Raw genomic sequence first — 16,218 nt, forward strand, 5'->3', positions numbered from 1 at the left:
CTTATGTAGCCCATAAAAAATGTCCTATTCCATAATTCAGTAACATAAGAATTAGGGAGTCCTCAAATTGGGGAAAAAACATGGCAAGGTGTCTTTTTTGCAGTTCTTGGGAGGCTAGATAGTAGAGCCTAAAATTACACAATCCTAATCTGCCTTTCCATTTTGACAATTGTAAAATGTTAATATTGCCCGTGATCTCTTGTAGTTCCGTACAAAGGAATGAACTGTACTTTCCAGCTTAGAACACATTTAGAGGCCTGTTTACATGACACTGGTGTAAAATAAAACAATAAATTCAGAACAGACATTTGAATTAGGGCTATTCTGCCAATCAGACAGGGGACGTGATTTTCATGTAGATAAAAATGTTTCAATTTTGTCCATGAAGGGTATGTAATTTAGGGAACATGTGTCCATAAATTGATCAGACTATGCCATCAGGTATCTTTTAGGTTGTAATTTGCATTTAATCTTAATGGTAGAATATCGGGGGAACAGTTGAACAGCAATGATTCCATCTTGGGCTCATTAATTTTGTAAACATGTGAAATTGCATACATCTTTTTATATCCTGTAGGCAGAGCCAGCTCAATAGGGTCTCTATTAGGAAGCAAAATGAAAGCAATATGATCTCCATATAACTTGATTTTAGTGTCCCCAAAAAGAGGTGGAGATATGAGAATGTGAGAACGACTGTATAGGCTAGGGGATTCAATAAAAAGGTAAAAAAGATATAAGAGAAAGAACAACCTTTTACTTGGAAACACTGTGCGTGTAAGCCGATTATTAATAATGATTTAAACTGAGGTTTCCTGGTAGAGTGTAGAGATGGACCTTGTAAACGGTTTAGAAAATTCACATTTTTCTAACATTTATACAAAAATCTTCAGCTCACGAGTATCAAGTCATTTTCTGCATTAAAGAAAAGTTTATCAACAGAAACGTTATGGGCTTTGGCTTGGTCAATAAATTTGGATAAAGGATTGTTATTCACACCCAAGCTTCATCATTTATAAAACTGTTTCAGTCCATATGAATTATTTTATGTATTATTGTATTTATGAGTTTAGTTACTATTTTTGTAAAAATGTTATAGTCTGAATTGAGAAGCGTTATAGGACGATTAGAACAGGGGAAGAAAGAAACTGAACCTGCGTCCTAAGAAATATATTAACTCTCCTTTATTAGAGGACGATGGAATACTTTCACTCTGTAATATAATACTGAAAAGGATGTGCAAAGGCTGTATTAAATCTTCAACATAAGTTTTATAAAATTCAGCACTAAATCCATCCTCAGATTTAGAACTGAGAAGTTATTTTATTGCTTCACTTATTTCATACACAGATGTTGTGTCAGCTGAATGATCAGACATCTCTTGAAATTAATTGTATTATTACCCACAATTTCTTTTCCCAGAAATAAGTCTTTTAAGTCTGCCCTGTTCTCCTGTCAATTTCGACAATGTCTTGTCTGCTGCTTTTTGGAGGGATTAAACTGTACCCTTTGCTTATGGTAAGGAGAAAATGATATAAAAACACCTCTAACAGGGACCTTAAAAGCCTTACAGGCTTTTACATGCCAACAGTATTAAAGTATTTGCGTTCTCAAAGTCAAATTATTAATTTCAGCTATCATTTAGGTCTTATCCATTACCCATCTAGTTACTTGCTGGGGGACAATCAGTTGAAAAAACAAGTTTCACATTGGAATGGTCCGAGATTGCACGGTAATCTCTGGGAAGGAAAGGGGAGCCAAAAAAGTAATTAATCCTCGAAGCAGACCTGTGTTGCTTCGAAAAACAAGAGTATGTCGTGCTTGGAGGATTCAAACTTCTCTATCACTTGTAAACCTAAATGCATGCAGATATCTTGATAAATTCTTTAATTTTTTTTAAGTTGGTACTAGTAGGAATTTTTAGAATACAAGCTAGGAGATGGTAGAAAGTTGAGATTCCTACCTATTATAATAATATCAGGTAAATGGCACACTCCAAAGTCTGCAGGGGTTGATATAGTCAGTTAAAGGCCCGTGGTAGATACCAAATTATATTGGTTTTCATAGCTGAAAAGGCCTCGTGCCAGATAATTCTGAGAAAATATGAAAGAGCATCGAATAAAGAACTTGTAGTTCTGCCGGTTGAATAATCTGTGTTTGAGCACCATTTGCCTTACATTTTACCATTATGTGCGTCACTTTTCACCATTGCCAGGACCTATGGTAAGAGACATCGGAAAGCACTGAAAGAAAAGTCATTTTAAGTTGAATTGATTTTTATAAGACTTTTCCTCAATTCGAACATCTTCATTAAAGATGGTCCAAGGTTTTGTCACTTCTTTCAGCAGGGAAAATGGAACCCTATGGGCCCTGGCAAATGATAAATCGGTTGAGATTAATTTAGAAACTGCTTCAGCCATTTTGATGGTTTCTGAAACATCTCCAGCATGCCAACTAGGTGTAGATTTGACTCCCTCCTACCCCCCTGCAATTTTCAAGGTTTTTCAGCTTGGAGCGGTTTTTTTTTTCATTTCCTTCTAGAGTCGAGAAACTGATTTCTAGTGGGTTGCTTCAATGTCTTCTATAGAAAAGACTAACTCTGTTCTTAAATCTTGTAGTCTGTTATCTATTAGATCCAATTTTTATTCTATTCTACCAGCAATATCCGTGTCCTCTCCTTTTATTTCATGCACTTCTGCAATCAAGATATGAAGCAGTGGCAGCACCTTATTGAGAGACCCAGCGGAATCTTATAGCGGTTAACCCCCATCTTGCCTAATTTGCTCTCTCTTGAGAAAGGAAACCAGCAGTCCAATTTGGACTGAATGACATATTTATACTTGGGTCATAAGTCAGGTGAAATTAGACTTAGTAGTTGGATGTGTTGAATTTCCATACACTTTTAGTAGAGCCTTGAATATCCTTATGATCAACCCACCGTTATAACTTCAAAAGGTTGGTATTGAGGAAGTTTAATTCTGATATTCTGCAGGGGAGGCAGACAGGAGGTAAAGCTTTCTTGGTTTGGCAACTGGATTTGCATTATGTAGCAGACAGGTTTTGGGATTTATATGGAGATCCTTTCTGAGACAGTGTGCTTTTCTTGGTCTGAAGTTTCCTTTCCGGTCTTTTTTTTTTTTTTTTTTTTTTTTAACACACCAGGTGTAGTTTCATTATCTTTGACATTTCTAGTGAGAGCTGTACTTTGGATTCCGCCATGGTAGAAGATAGACTGATTGCCGACAATGGCTATACACCTCGCAGCCCTTTGGCTTTCTTGAGCTTTATCTGGCTCTCAAGACCAGCGTACAGAATATCAAGGACACAGAATACGGAAAAGGCAATAGTCTAAGCTCAGAGTAGTCAAGCCCTATAGATCTTCAATATGCCCTTTTCTTGCACTTAGACAGAACTCTCGCTTCTCTGCTCTTTCCACAACTAGTTTCAGTTCTTGCACTTGACAGCACTTAAATCCTTGTGACACCATTATTTTGCTGCCACTCTCTTGATTCCTTTAAGCGGAGGAAAAAAAAAAATCTGAATCTTTGGGGCGGTGGAGGCAAGTAACCAGTTTTGTTTAGTGAGAGGATATTCCTGGGCTCACTTATAGAACAGCAATGGGTGAAAAGATAATAGTTGACACTGCAAAGGCTTGTCCGCCGAGAAGTCTTGAAACAGTGTCTCAAAGCACCTTCAATCCAGCTTGCAAAGTAATGCTTGACAAATCGATCACACAGACTTTGTGGGTTGCCAAGTACTCTGAAAACTGCTCGCTTCCTCATATCCGCTTCTGTGATATAAATACAAACAATATTTGATATGGCATTAGGAAGACTACAATGGAGGAACTAAGCAGGTTTGAACAAATAAATTATTAAATTATCGTAAGGTTTGGAACAGCTGGGTCTATATAGACAGATCACTAGGAAATTTTGAGATCCAGCGACCTAAATTATAACCATCCCCTTAACATTTAAAGTTCAGGAAAAAATGTATGGATTGACAAATTTGGGAAAATCTATGCACGGCTATAATAATGGGTTTAGAGCATTGTTTCTTTTTGAAGAGGGATTAGATGTATAATTTTAAGAATTTTGTACTCTGACTTCAATGCCAATTTTACACATTTTTGCACCTTGCACGACGGACACGATTACCAATTTGTATTATTGTATACTAAAGTGAATTAGGATGCTGTATAGATTTTGCTAAGATGAAATGTGAATTATGCATGCCGTTTGCTGCCTCTATGAAACCCTTTTTGTTTTACACTACATTTCGAACCCTTGCTACAGCATCCCGAAATAAAAACAGGATGAATTATATTGTATGTGTAGGAAAGTGGCCCTTTTCGACATGGTCACCCTCACTTGTTGCCGGGTATTTGATGTGATTTCAACTGGAAGAGCACTGGGTCCCTGCTAATCAGGTCCCCAGTAGGAGATTGTTCACAAAACTGTGCAATTGTACCCCAATCGGCAATACCTTTGGCCCTCCTTGTAAGTGGTACCCCTGGTACCTAGGGCAAGAAGGCCAAAGAGGGTCCTTAAGGGCTGCAGTACAAATTGTTCGACCATAAAGGACCCTTCAGCTAAAACCTATAAACTGTCACTGCAGGCTGTGTGTCTTGGTGCAGACAAAAGTGATAACAAGACCCGGCGCACAGCCTTGTGTGCCATGCCCACAGACTCTGCATGTAGTGTAGACAAGTCATCCCTACTGCAGACCCTAGAGCCCAAGGCAGGGTGCACTATACTACATGTGAGAGCAAAACTGCATAAGCAGATATGCCTCTGTGTTGGTCAGCCCTATCGCTGCTAGTACAAGAGTACAGGGAAGCCATTTTGTGTACATGCATGGACACCGGTGAAAAACAAATTTCCCTGCTACATGATGGCTTCACTGAAATTAGGGGATGTTTGGTATCAAAAGTCTCCTCTTAGTGAATCCACACTGATGCCAGTGTTGGATTTATTAATACATGCACAAAGAAGGCACCTTAGAGGTGCCTGCTGAAAATGTACGAGCCTCTGGAATATTGACTGATTGGTTCTTGCCAATCTGCTGCCAGAGACAAGTTCCTGACCCCAAGAGTGAGGGCCTTTGCTCTTAGGAGGTCAGAAACCAAGCCTGCTCATGAAGAGGGTGTTCATACCCCCTCCTTGTTGATTAGCATTCCCAGGCAGAGGAGCTTCAAAGAAGACACTGCCTTTTAAAAGCGAATCTGGCTCCCCTAACAGGAGAGGAAGCCGACCCCCTTTGTCCAGAGGCCTTTGGCACCTGGACAGGCAGGGAAAGTAGCTATTCAGGGAGGCATGTTCACCCTCAGACTAGTACAACCTCTAAGGTGGGATACCTGAAGTGAACACAACTTTTCAGAGTTGACCATATTGAAGATGGCAAACGTAGGGATTAGGAGTCCGGGTTATGCCCACTTCCCTCATATAGGAGGTGCAGTGACTCCAAGGGGTAGGTAGATCATTGACTACTACTCTACACTCCCCTAATGCCACTAAGAAGGCCGTTTTGATGGTCAACAGCCGGAGGGGACAACTGTGCAAAGGCTGAAAGGGAGCGCACATCAGGTAGCAAAGGCTGAAAGGGAGCGCACATCAGGTAGGTGAGGACCAAATCAAGGTCCCATGGCTGCATAATAAAGGGCGTGGGTGGAAATAAGTGAGCCAGGCCTTTTATAATCAATTTACAATAGGAGGCTTGAAGAGCGAAGGCTGGTCTGACAGCCGCAAAAAAGCAGACAGAGCAGAAAGGTAATCCTTGAGAGTTCCCACGGTAGAGCCTTGCTGGGCAAGGGTTAGAATGAATAAAACTACAGTAGAAAGAGAAGCAGAAAGAGGGTCAATGGACCTGGCTGAACAGTATAATACAAATTTCTGCCATTAGCAGGAGTATACCGTCTTCGTGGAGGGCCGCCTGGCCAGCGAAATAACATTACAGACTTCGGGAGGAAGGTAAAAAGTTATCAACTGTCGCTGCTCAATCTCCACACATGGAGTGGCAGAGTTGACCGGTTCAGGTGGAGAACCCTCCCCTGCAGCTGCAACAGAAGATCCTCCCGAAGGGGCAGCCTGATCAGAGGATCGATGCTCCTTCTCAGAAGCTCTGGAGACCATAATCTTCTTGCCCAGTCCGGAACAACAAGAATGACTTTGGTACGGTAGCCACTGATCTTCTTCAGAACCCTGGGTAGGAGTGGTATGGGCGGAAAGGCGTGCAACAGGCCCGAGCTCCACTTGCAATGAAAAGCGTCGCCGAGCGATAGCTGCCTTGGAAACCCCAGCGCGCAGTACTGCTGACACTGTGCATTTTCTTCGGAGGCGAACAAATCTAACCTAGGTTCTCCCCACTGCTGAAACAGACCCTGTGCCACCTCTGACTGGAGGCGATCCGCTAAGCATCAACGGCTGAGTTCGTCCGCCCTGGCGTTCAGAGAACCTGCCACATGAAACATGCCTTCATATCCAGAGAGGCACACTGATTATACTGATCAATTCAAATACAATGACTAATGAATTATTGTGGTCTTTTTTTCTGTGAATTTGTTTTGCTTTGTATGTTCACTGTTAATTTGTTTTTTGTTTTGTCCTAGTCTTAAGATCTTGTGCTAGGTTTGTTATTTGCACTGTGTAATATTAGTTGTTGTGTATGTATTTGCTGGATTACAGTATTGTTGTTTTTGCTCAAAAAGCACCCACATGTATTTATTTGATGTTTTGTTTTATGTATAAAGAATATTCATATATAAAAATGAAAAATAATTACTGAATATATTTTTGTATTTTTGATAAATAAAACACTAAAAACCACTGGTCTGGTGTAGGACAGTATATATATTATGGACATATTGTCAGTAACCATATGAAAGTGTTCGAGAAGTCTTTGTTTCCGTTTACTCTGTGACTGCCCTGCTTCCTTCTCCAAACTCGTGTATGTTAGTCAGGGACCCTCTCGGTTTCCCAGTAAAGTGCAATATCGGAATCATAGCCTGAATATCCAGGACTCGCTACTCGGGAGGATAAGACCGAAATGGCACTGTGTCCAGAACAGCTCAGATGAAAGGGAGCGTCTGAGAAGGAGCTAGGTGTGACTTCAGCATGTTTATAGAGAATCCCAGCCAATGCAGAAGGTTCGTCTTAGTTTGAAGGTGGGAGGCAACTGCCTGGGACGAGGACACCTTCAACAGACAGTTGTCGAGGTAGGGGAAGACCAACACCCCTAACCTGTGCAGGTGTGCTGCGGCCACCGCCATCACCTTCATGTTCCGACAGGATGTGAATATGAAAATACGCATACTGCAGGTCCAACGCTACCATTCAGTCTTCTAGGTCTAGGGCAGACAAGACCTGAACCAGAGCGAGCATTTTGATTTTCTCCTTCTTGAGGTAGAGATGGACGGTCCAAAGAACTAAAATGGGCCGTAGCCCCTTCTTTGGAATCAGAAAGTAGTGGAAATAACAGCCACAGCCAACTTCTGAAACTGGGGCCCTTTCTATAGGTCTCTTGGCCAAGAGAGCTGTAACTTCCTCTAGGAGCAATTTTAAATTCTCCTTCATCAGCCGTTCCGGACTTGGCAGAATAGGAGGAGGAAAACGAAGGAAAGGTAGGGAATCTCTTGTCTGGAGATCTGGAAGACCCACTTGTCCGATGTTGTGGCTCTCCAGTGGGTTTCGGGGGGGGGGGGGGGGGAAGAGGATGGCAATTCTCCCACCAACTGGAGTACTGTGGTCCTGCAGAATCAGCCTAGGAGTGCTTGGAGGCTGCGCCTGCTGGGGGCAGTGTGGTAGACTACTTCTGGCCTCCATTCCGAGATCGGAATGCACTGCGTCCATACCAACGTACAGCTTGGGCAGTCTCTGCGGGACAGTGGCTGGGATAGTGCTGAAGCGGCTGAAAACCCCTTCTATTGCCTCGAAAGGGGCAAAAGGAAGACTAGCCACGAGGACTGGAGGAAAGGCCCAAAGATATGGCCATAGCACAAGAGTCCTTGAACCTGCTTTGTCCAGCAAATTGGCTTGGACATCTGCAGAGAAGCCAGTAGTACAAAGCCAGGCGTGGCTTTCTCAGGGCCACAGACGTTGAAATAATCTACCCAGCGAATCTGTCGTATCTAACCCACGCCATATGGCAAATTTTGCTGCATCCCTCCCATCCTTGACAGCTTGGGAGAGCACAGCCCGGGCTTCCTCCAGGACTTGTGGCAGGACTTGTACAACTGTCTCCCAAAGGGAATGAAAGAAACAGCCCAATAAGCATGCAGTATACACCGATCGCAATTCCAGGCTGGAGGAAGAAAACATCTCCTTCCCAAGTGAATCCAGCCTCCTGGATTCCCAATCAGGAGAGGGGGAATGCGCCTTGGGACGTAGAGGCCTGCACCACCAAACTCTCTGGGGTGGGGTGTTGGCTGAGGAACTTTGGGTCACTCGGAGCTGGGCGATAGCGGCCTGCAATCGTCCTATTCACAGGCCATTGTACTAGGTTTGGCCCATGTTCCTAGAAAGACATCTGTAAGTACCTCATTAAAGGGTAACATGGGTTCGGAAGTGGAAGCACCAGGTTGAAGCAACTCCGATTAGTCCTGACTTGACACAGCGAGGCGGGAGAAACTAGGATTGTTCTGTGTATGAGCGGCTCATCGCGGCAGGTTAAAAATAAAAGGTGAAAGAAAGGCCGGGGACCAGAGGGCTACCACGGTCTGCGAACGTGGCAGACATTTCCATTTGATTTGGTGTTTGGACCTGTACCAAATGAGAATCGCATACCCATGACAAATAGGTCTCTCTTTTTGCGACTGAGAGTGTGTATAAGACTACAGATATTCTGTACCCTTATCCCCAAGAGGCCATAAGAAATTGTGGGCTGAAACGCAACCGCGTCGACAGATATATGAGGAGTCCAATGAATTATGAATTTGGCTTTAGATTGTAGGCGCACACCATTAAATAAGAGAAAGGTGAGTTACCTCTGGCGCTAAGAGGACTACCTCAGAATGTATCACCCGGAATAAGGAGTGTACGTTAGGGTTTGTATAGGTTGTATATATTGTGTTTATGTATTGTATTGATGTTGTGACAATGATTTGTGTCTGACTATTATGTATTTGTTCATGTGGTATATATATTATGTTTGATGTCCTTGCCATGAGTAATTGATTTTTGTATTCGAGTTCCATCGAATAATATGTGTATCCAACTGAATAATTTGTAATTATAATAATAAAATAGTGAAAACATCAGGGTAATTGATGGTGCCTTGCACGAAAATAAAAGAGTGATTGTTACCTCCATACGGTTTTCTTTTTGCACATATGTGATGTTTCATGCCCAGGTACAGGAGGGTCATTTGGGCATACCCCCCTAGTTGTATACTGGCTTGCACTGAGGGTAGCTCTAGTCGGAGGACCTCAGCCATCCCTCTTTACCACCATGGCATAGGACGCTCCCTCCTCCGTAGCCACCTTAGGGAGAGCTAGCATGCCAGTATCTGGGGAAGTATCCAGACTACTGGGCTCCCCAAGTTCCTCATACTAGTCCAAATTCTCCTCCGAGACATCCTGGTTCTCAAAAAGTCTCCAGATCCCTCCCATTCCTCTCCTGAGCCCAGCATGTATTCAAAGTGCTCAGGCAACAACATAGAACCTCTGGGTTCTGTAGACGTTGGAATCGGTGTCGATCGATGCCGTTCCGGCTCAGTGTCATCTGGGATGAGGATGAGGCTGAGGCTTAAGCCACTGACGTGCATCGGCACTGTCCCAGGCACAGACTTCGGGATCGACGCAGGGGACGGTCGCGTTGGCACGACCAACATCAAACCAGATCCGGATCGGATCCCCAAGTCCCCACCAGTGTTGTGGCCAGAGCCGACGGCGTTGAACCCAAGTGGGACCCTTCGGCTCCCGCGGGGCGCAAAGGCTCACCAGCAGGGTCGATCCGATCAAATTGAGGCGTATGGCCTCGTCAAATTCTTTAATTTGAGCGGGAGTCGCTCCGGTTCTCGGAAAGGGGAGTGGGGTGGGGGGTAGGGGGAGGCGTAAAGTAGACTCTGGCTCCACAGAACAGGGCCTAGAGCATCGGTGCTACTTATCTCTCACGACAACAGACAGAAGTTGAGGTGAAGATGAAGTCCGCTTGGACTTCTTGTGCCTCTTCCCAGAGCGTCCTGAGGACCTTGAATGGAAGGAAGACTACTTTGGGCTCCGGGAGCGATCCCGTGACCTCCTCTTCTTCGAATGGGATTGTGACCTCCGCTGGGTCTCGCTTGATGGTGTCAACTGTTGGGCCGCACGTAACTTAATCGTTCGCTCACTCAAGGTCTTTCGGAGCCAATGCCCAACAGTCCAAACACGACTTCGGGTTGTAGTCGCGCTCAAGACACCAAATATGTGGTGGGGATCGGTAACCGACATCATGCGGGAACAAGAATGTAGGTAGATGGATATCTGACTATATGGTTACCTCAACTTTTTGCCTAGTGTTTTGCTGGTTATTGACTTAGTTGGCCTGGGATCCTGCTATTCAGGGCCCCAGGCTATCTGCTCTCCCTATAAAATGGACTCCATGTACATATGCGATTGTGTATTGGATCATCTCTGTGAGCCCCTGTATAGTGTACCATAGGTACCCAGGGCATAAGTGCATCCAAGGCCTACCAGGGGCTGCAGCATGTATTATGCCACCCCTGGCTGGCCATCCAAACTGACACCACAGGCTGATCACTCAGCTTGGGTAAGGTGGTGTTAATTATATATATATATATATATATATATATATATATATATATATATATATATATATATATATATATATATATATATATATATAATTATCTTCCATCATATGGAATATGTATACAAAATGTACCACATTCGGACACGGCCATTGCCCATCTATGGGCTGAATCTTGATTACATGTGTAATAAGGATCTGCATTAAGAACACAGTTACCACTGTAAGATGGCCGCCCCTATTCATTTGTGGCCAAGTCCCTTTCTCTATGTCAATGTCCAAAATGATGTGGGTTTGGCGTTTATAAAACACGTCGACACTAAACGCAGTGTAACACACACTGATATCTCGTGGTTGGCTTTAACAAAACATGTCGTGTAAGGTGTCAAACACTTTGGAATACTACCACCCCCCCGTACATGTATGTTACCGCTTTACCCGGTTAAAGTTAAACAGAGCCCAAACATAACAAAATGGATGCTGCTGCCACAGACACAATTCTGACCTCCTGCTGCTGGACGAAACTCCGGCAGGGGAGGCATGGACAATAGGTTTCCCATCCAGGGAGGTGCTTTTTGAGACATTGCCTGGGGCACACAAGGTGCTCCATGCATAGCCCGGTTCAAACCAGTTGCTGTGGCACTCCAGCCCCGCTCTGGCGCAAAACTGGACAAAAGGAAAGGGGTGTAACCAGCCCCTTCCCAGGTCCACCCATAGGAGGGACCTAGCAGGTAATACAGCCCCTAAAATCAGTATAAAGATAGGAGCTGTGTCCCCAGGACTTTAGATTATCCTGGAACGAAACTTTGATACAGAACTCTTGGACCTTCGACGTTCTATTTTGACTAGAAAACTGAAGACATATCACTTGTGGTCAAGGAGTGACCACCCTGTGTAAACAGGCACCATCAGTAACTTGCCGGTCTGCTTTGTTGACGCTCCCGCCGGAACCCGAAGACTCAGCGACACAGGAACTGGACTTCCAGAATGCTCCGACTCCGACCCACATCCACAGCAAAGCTGAGACCCGTGGCGGACACGAGAGACGTGGGACCGGACACCCTGGACATTATGCATTTTGCTAACAGCTCGAATACCGAGGTACCCTCGCAGTTGTGCATTGGGGTACGAGAAGCCCCAGACCGAGAACCATTTGCACCAAAGCTCAGCCCTCCACGAGTGCCGCGTGGGGCCTGCTCTTGCATTTCAGCTCGACGCGTCTTCCTGGTTGCTAGCCTGTTGGCTAGTGAGCCCCCTGAAGACAAACCTTTGAAACCAAACAGTTTTCCTGGTTGCTCCAGCTTCCCTGCAAAAGGAGAAGCTCCTCAGACCTTGCTGGTCTGACCCGAAGCCCATCTTCACTTCCTGCGTGGATTGAGTTTGCCAAGGCTTGTTGGGTCCTGTCCGGATACCAACACCGCAGTCAACTAGATCCTTCGTAGGACAGCTCGAATCCAGTGCCTGGTCGTCGTCGACGCCTCCTGGTCCTCGTGGCTGCAGAGACAAGCTTCACCTCTTCACCTGAGATCTTCGCGACATCGCCTGGTTCCTTCCTGGTCAATGGCTAGAGACCCAGACTCTGTCCCCTCTGCTTTCAGGTTCTTCACATCTTCGATCAACAAAGACACTTTTCCTCTGGTTGCCTGCAGCACTTCTTTGCAGATCTCCATAGAAAACTACGACAAAACCAGACACCAAAAGGCACCTATGCACCCGGCTTCCCTGGGTGAGGTAACACTAGTACTCCGGTGCTTCCGTGGGTCTTGACTCTCGAAGTGTCCTAGTCTAAAGGGGTTTTGTCGTAGTCCATCCGGAAGTGCCCGTAAACAGTAACTTTGTAACTTCTTTGTTGTTCTCCATTATAAGTCAATGGTAACTCGAGACTGTATAGACACTGCACGCGTCTCCCGTGGGCCTCCTACTTCCTAACCTTTGGTTGTTTAGTGTAGCCCCAGTGATTTCCTAGGCCCTATGCCTACTCACTGCTTCTGTTGTGGTTCTTACACCACTTACTTAGTATATGGTTTGTGAGGCCCCTAGGGCATAACTGTATTTGTGCAACTTACCGTATGTTAATTGAGTAACTTGTGATGTACTTTTACCTCTGACCTCATAAAGTTGTTAGAAATAAATACATATATATTTGATATATACCTTGTGTGGTGTCCTTTCATTTGGTATTCAAGGGATTATAATTGGTAAAACAGCTTGCTTTACATGCTGTCTGAAGTCTTAGCCTATGACTGCTGGTCCATGCTACCACTAGGATAGCTTGTCTATAAGGTTGACTTCACAACCACCATCAATAAGGGTCGTTTAGACTGGTGCAAGGTGCTAACTAGAATAGTGGACATCATATGCCAGGCTAACTTCTCACAAAGACCTGCATGGTTTGAAACTGGTTTTCCTCAAAGGCATTCCTCACACACGAAGTCGAAATCCAAAAATGTCGACATGTCAAGAACAAGCATTTACAATGCAATGGTTTTGCCTTTGTTAAAGTTAGAGCGATTGGCATTGCTCTTGACATTATTTGTATTTATGTTTTTTTTTAACATAAATAAATGGCATTGTCATTTACAATGCCACTAGCTTTATCTCTTGCAAATGACACACACCAACACCCACAGAGAGCCCCCCCAACACACACAAACCCCCCCCCCACACACACACCCACACAGAGCCCCCCCACACACAGCCACACAAAGCCCCCCACACACACCCACACAGAGCCCCCCCACACACACACCCACACAGAGCCCCCCACACACTGCGAGCCCCACCCCACACACTGTGGGCTCGCTGCGAGCCCCCCCGCAGGCAACAGAGGCACGAAAACAGGGTCACAAGCAAGCAACAGGGTCACAAGCAAGCAACAGGGTCCCAAGCAAGCAACAGGGTCACAAGCAGGCAACAGAGGCACGAAAACAGGGTCCCAAGCAGGCAACAGAGGCACGAAAACAGGGTCCCAAGCAGGCAACAGTGGCACGAAAAGAGGGTCCCAAGCAGGCAACAGAGGCACGAAAACAGGGTCACAAGCAAGCAACAGGGTCCCAAGCAAGCAACAGGGTCCCAAGCAAGCAACAGGGTCCCAAGCAAGCAACAGGGGCACGTAAAGAGGGCCACAAGCAGGCAACAGAGGCACGAAAACAGGGTCACAAGCAAGCAACAGGGTCACAAGCAAGCAACAGGGTCACAAGCAAGCAACAGGGTCACAAGCAGGCAACAGAGGTACGTAAAGAGGGCCACAAGCAGGCAACAAAGGCACGAAAACAGGGTCCCAAGCAGGCAACAGTGGCACGAAAACAGGGTCCCAAGCAGGCAACAGAGGCACAAGCAGGCAACAGAGGCACAAGCAGGCAACAGAGGCACAAGCAGGCAACAGAGGCACGAACACAGGGTCACAAGCAGGCAACAGAGGCACGAAAACAGGGTCCCAAGCATAGGCGCTTTCTGACTCAACAGTGAGGCCCTGTTTTTTCCTCGGTGTTTAATCCAGCCTGTTGGCTTGCTTTCTCAGTTTTGCCAAACATGATACCGATTATAGTGAAAGACAGGATGATGTGCGAAAAAATACAAAATGTTGTCCTGAGCAAAGCCATAATTAAAACCCAATTTAGTGGTTTCAGCAACTTAAGCATTAAACCGCATCTCTTCCATTCGAAGTCACATACAGATCTCAGCAGCAGGTGGTTAACCCACTGTGATGTCTCGCAACGTAGTTTGAAAACTAGAATTCTAACCTTAGCTACCCCCATATGAATTAATGAACGGTGTGATCTTAGGCAAATGACAATGCGTACAGTGCGTGTGCCTCACTTATTTCTATTTACAAAACTGTTAGCTCTTAAAACATACTAAAAGCTGGCAATGTGGACTACAATAAAACCCGACATGTGCCCGACTCCCCCAGCCCCCCGTCCTCTGAAGACGACACTTCACCGCGGGTTCTCAAAGACGAGCGAGCGCTGTTGACCCAAGCCCGGCGTCGCCTGATAAATCCTCGGCGGAGGAGGGCCTGCACACAGCATTCATCTGCTGATAAGGCTTGTGTGGAGAAGAAACAAATATGCATTTCCCCTGGAACAGAAAGCTCGCGCACACTCCATTTACAAACTGAAGGACAGGCTGGCCTAAGTAAAAACCCTGCGGCGGGAGGTCAGCGCCGCACAATGAATTTCATCTAATGGGAGCGGTAGCAGAGTGCCTGGCGCAGGGCTTAAAAATAGAGCGCTGTGAAAGGTACTGGCAGCAGCCGGGCCTGAGTGACCCCGGTTCACACTTGCGCTGGATGCTGACCACGGGTGGGGGTTCAGGAGGGAGCAGCTGGGGGTGTTTTGGTGGAGGGGGGCAGGTGTGGCCACCTTTGAATCTTTTCTAATTCTTTTTTTTTTTTTTAAATAACTCAGGAAATGTAATATGGATTATCTCCATGTCTCTGTTTAGTTTACTGATTATGGAAACGAAAGATGCAGTTTCAGACTTGCAGCTCACTTTACCCGTCCCGCCGAAAACCCCTTTGACTTCTGCTGGGTCTGTCTTGCCAGTTCTGGGTGGCCCAAGCCTCGCTCCCCCCCCATGCTTTTAAGCCACCCACAAGGACATGTGCACGAGGGGATAAGGCCCCACCCCCTTCTAATGCCACCAATGACTCCACCCTAAATCTTCAAACAGTGCCCACCTCTTCCCCTCCCCCAACAAAAGCTTCAAGAGCGGCTGAAATCTGGCTGACCAGTCCACAGGGACAAACGTGTGACGTCATTGTACCTAGAAAAAACCTTTTCGTTAAACAAACTTAAAGAAACACAAAAAGGTTCTACATTATCGATCTCACGGCTCCAAGGGCAACTTATCCTCCAGACGGACTGCTTGGCAGCAGGACAACGGACCACCTCTGCTTGGAGTTTGACAAGTATGTACACTACACAGGCGATGCCTTTCCTTCTGAGCCAACCATGGCGACTAGTCACAAGCTCAGGGGGTCACACGCATGCCAGGGGCGCTTCCCCAATTACAGCGCTGACTTCCTAAAACACAGACACAACGGGCCCCATCCACACAGTGAGCGGAGCACTATGCCAAGTCACGCGGGCAGCGCCTTGAGGAGTTCCGGTTCACAGGGAGGCGCTATAAAGCAGTCTTCAGTGCCCAGGACAGCCGCACAGAACACGCCACGGGAAAGGAGGGTTTTTCACAGAGTGCAGCGGCCAGGGAGGCTGTGGGGGTATCCGATGGGCAAGGTAATATGTCCCGTAGCATACTCGGGAAGTCGAGTGGCTTAAAGAGCCAGATATTCAATAGATGGAGGACAGCGGGAGGGGGGGCGGGGTAACGGGCTCACACACAGCGGGAGGGGGGCGGGCGGGCTCACGCACAGCGGGAGGGGGGCGGGCTCACGGACAGCGGGAGGGGGCGGGCAGGCTCACGGACAGCGGGAGGGAGGCGGGCGGGCACACGGACAGTGGGAGGGGGGAGGGAA

The 16,218-nt window shown here is 46.1% G+C and overlaps 1 protein-coding gene across 3 annotated transcripts in view; it reads right to left on the reverse strand.

Annotated features, from left to right (window-relative positions):
• Nucleotides 1-16,218, reverse strand: part of LOC147684697 (uncharacterized) — a 292,946-nt gene that overhangs the window by 225,251 nt on the left and 51,477 nt on the right. The gene's annotated exons all lie outside the window — the stretch shown is intronic.

The sequence above is a fragment of the Lissotriton vulgaris genome, chromosome 10, assembly GCF_964263255.1.
Source record: "Lissotriton vulgaris chromosome 10, aLisVul1.2, whole genome shotgun sequence".
Taxonomy (NCBI): Eukaryota; Metazoa; Chordata; class Amphibia; order Caudata; family Salamandridae; genus Lissotriton; species Lissotriton vulgaris.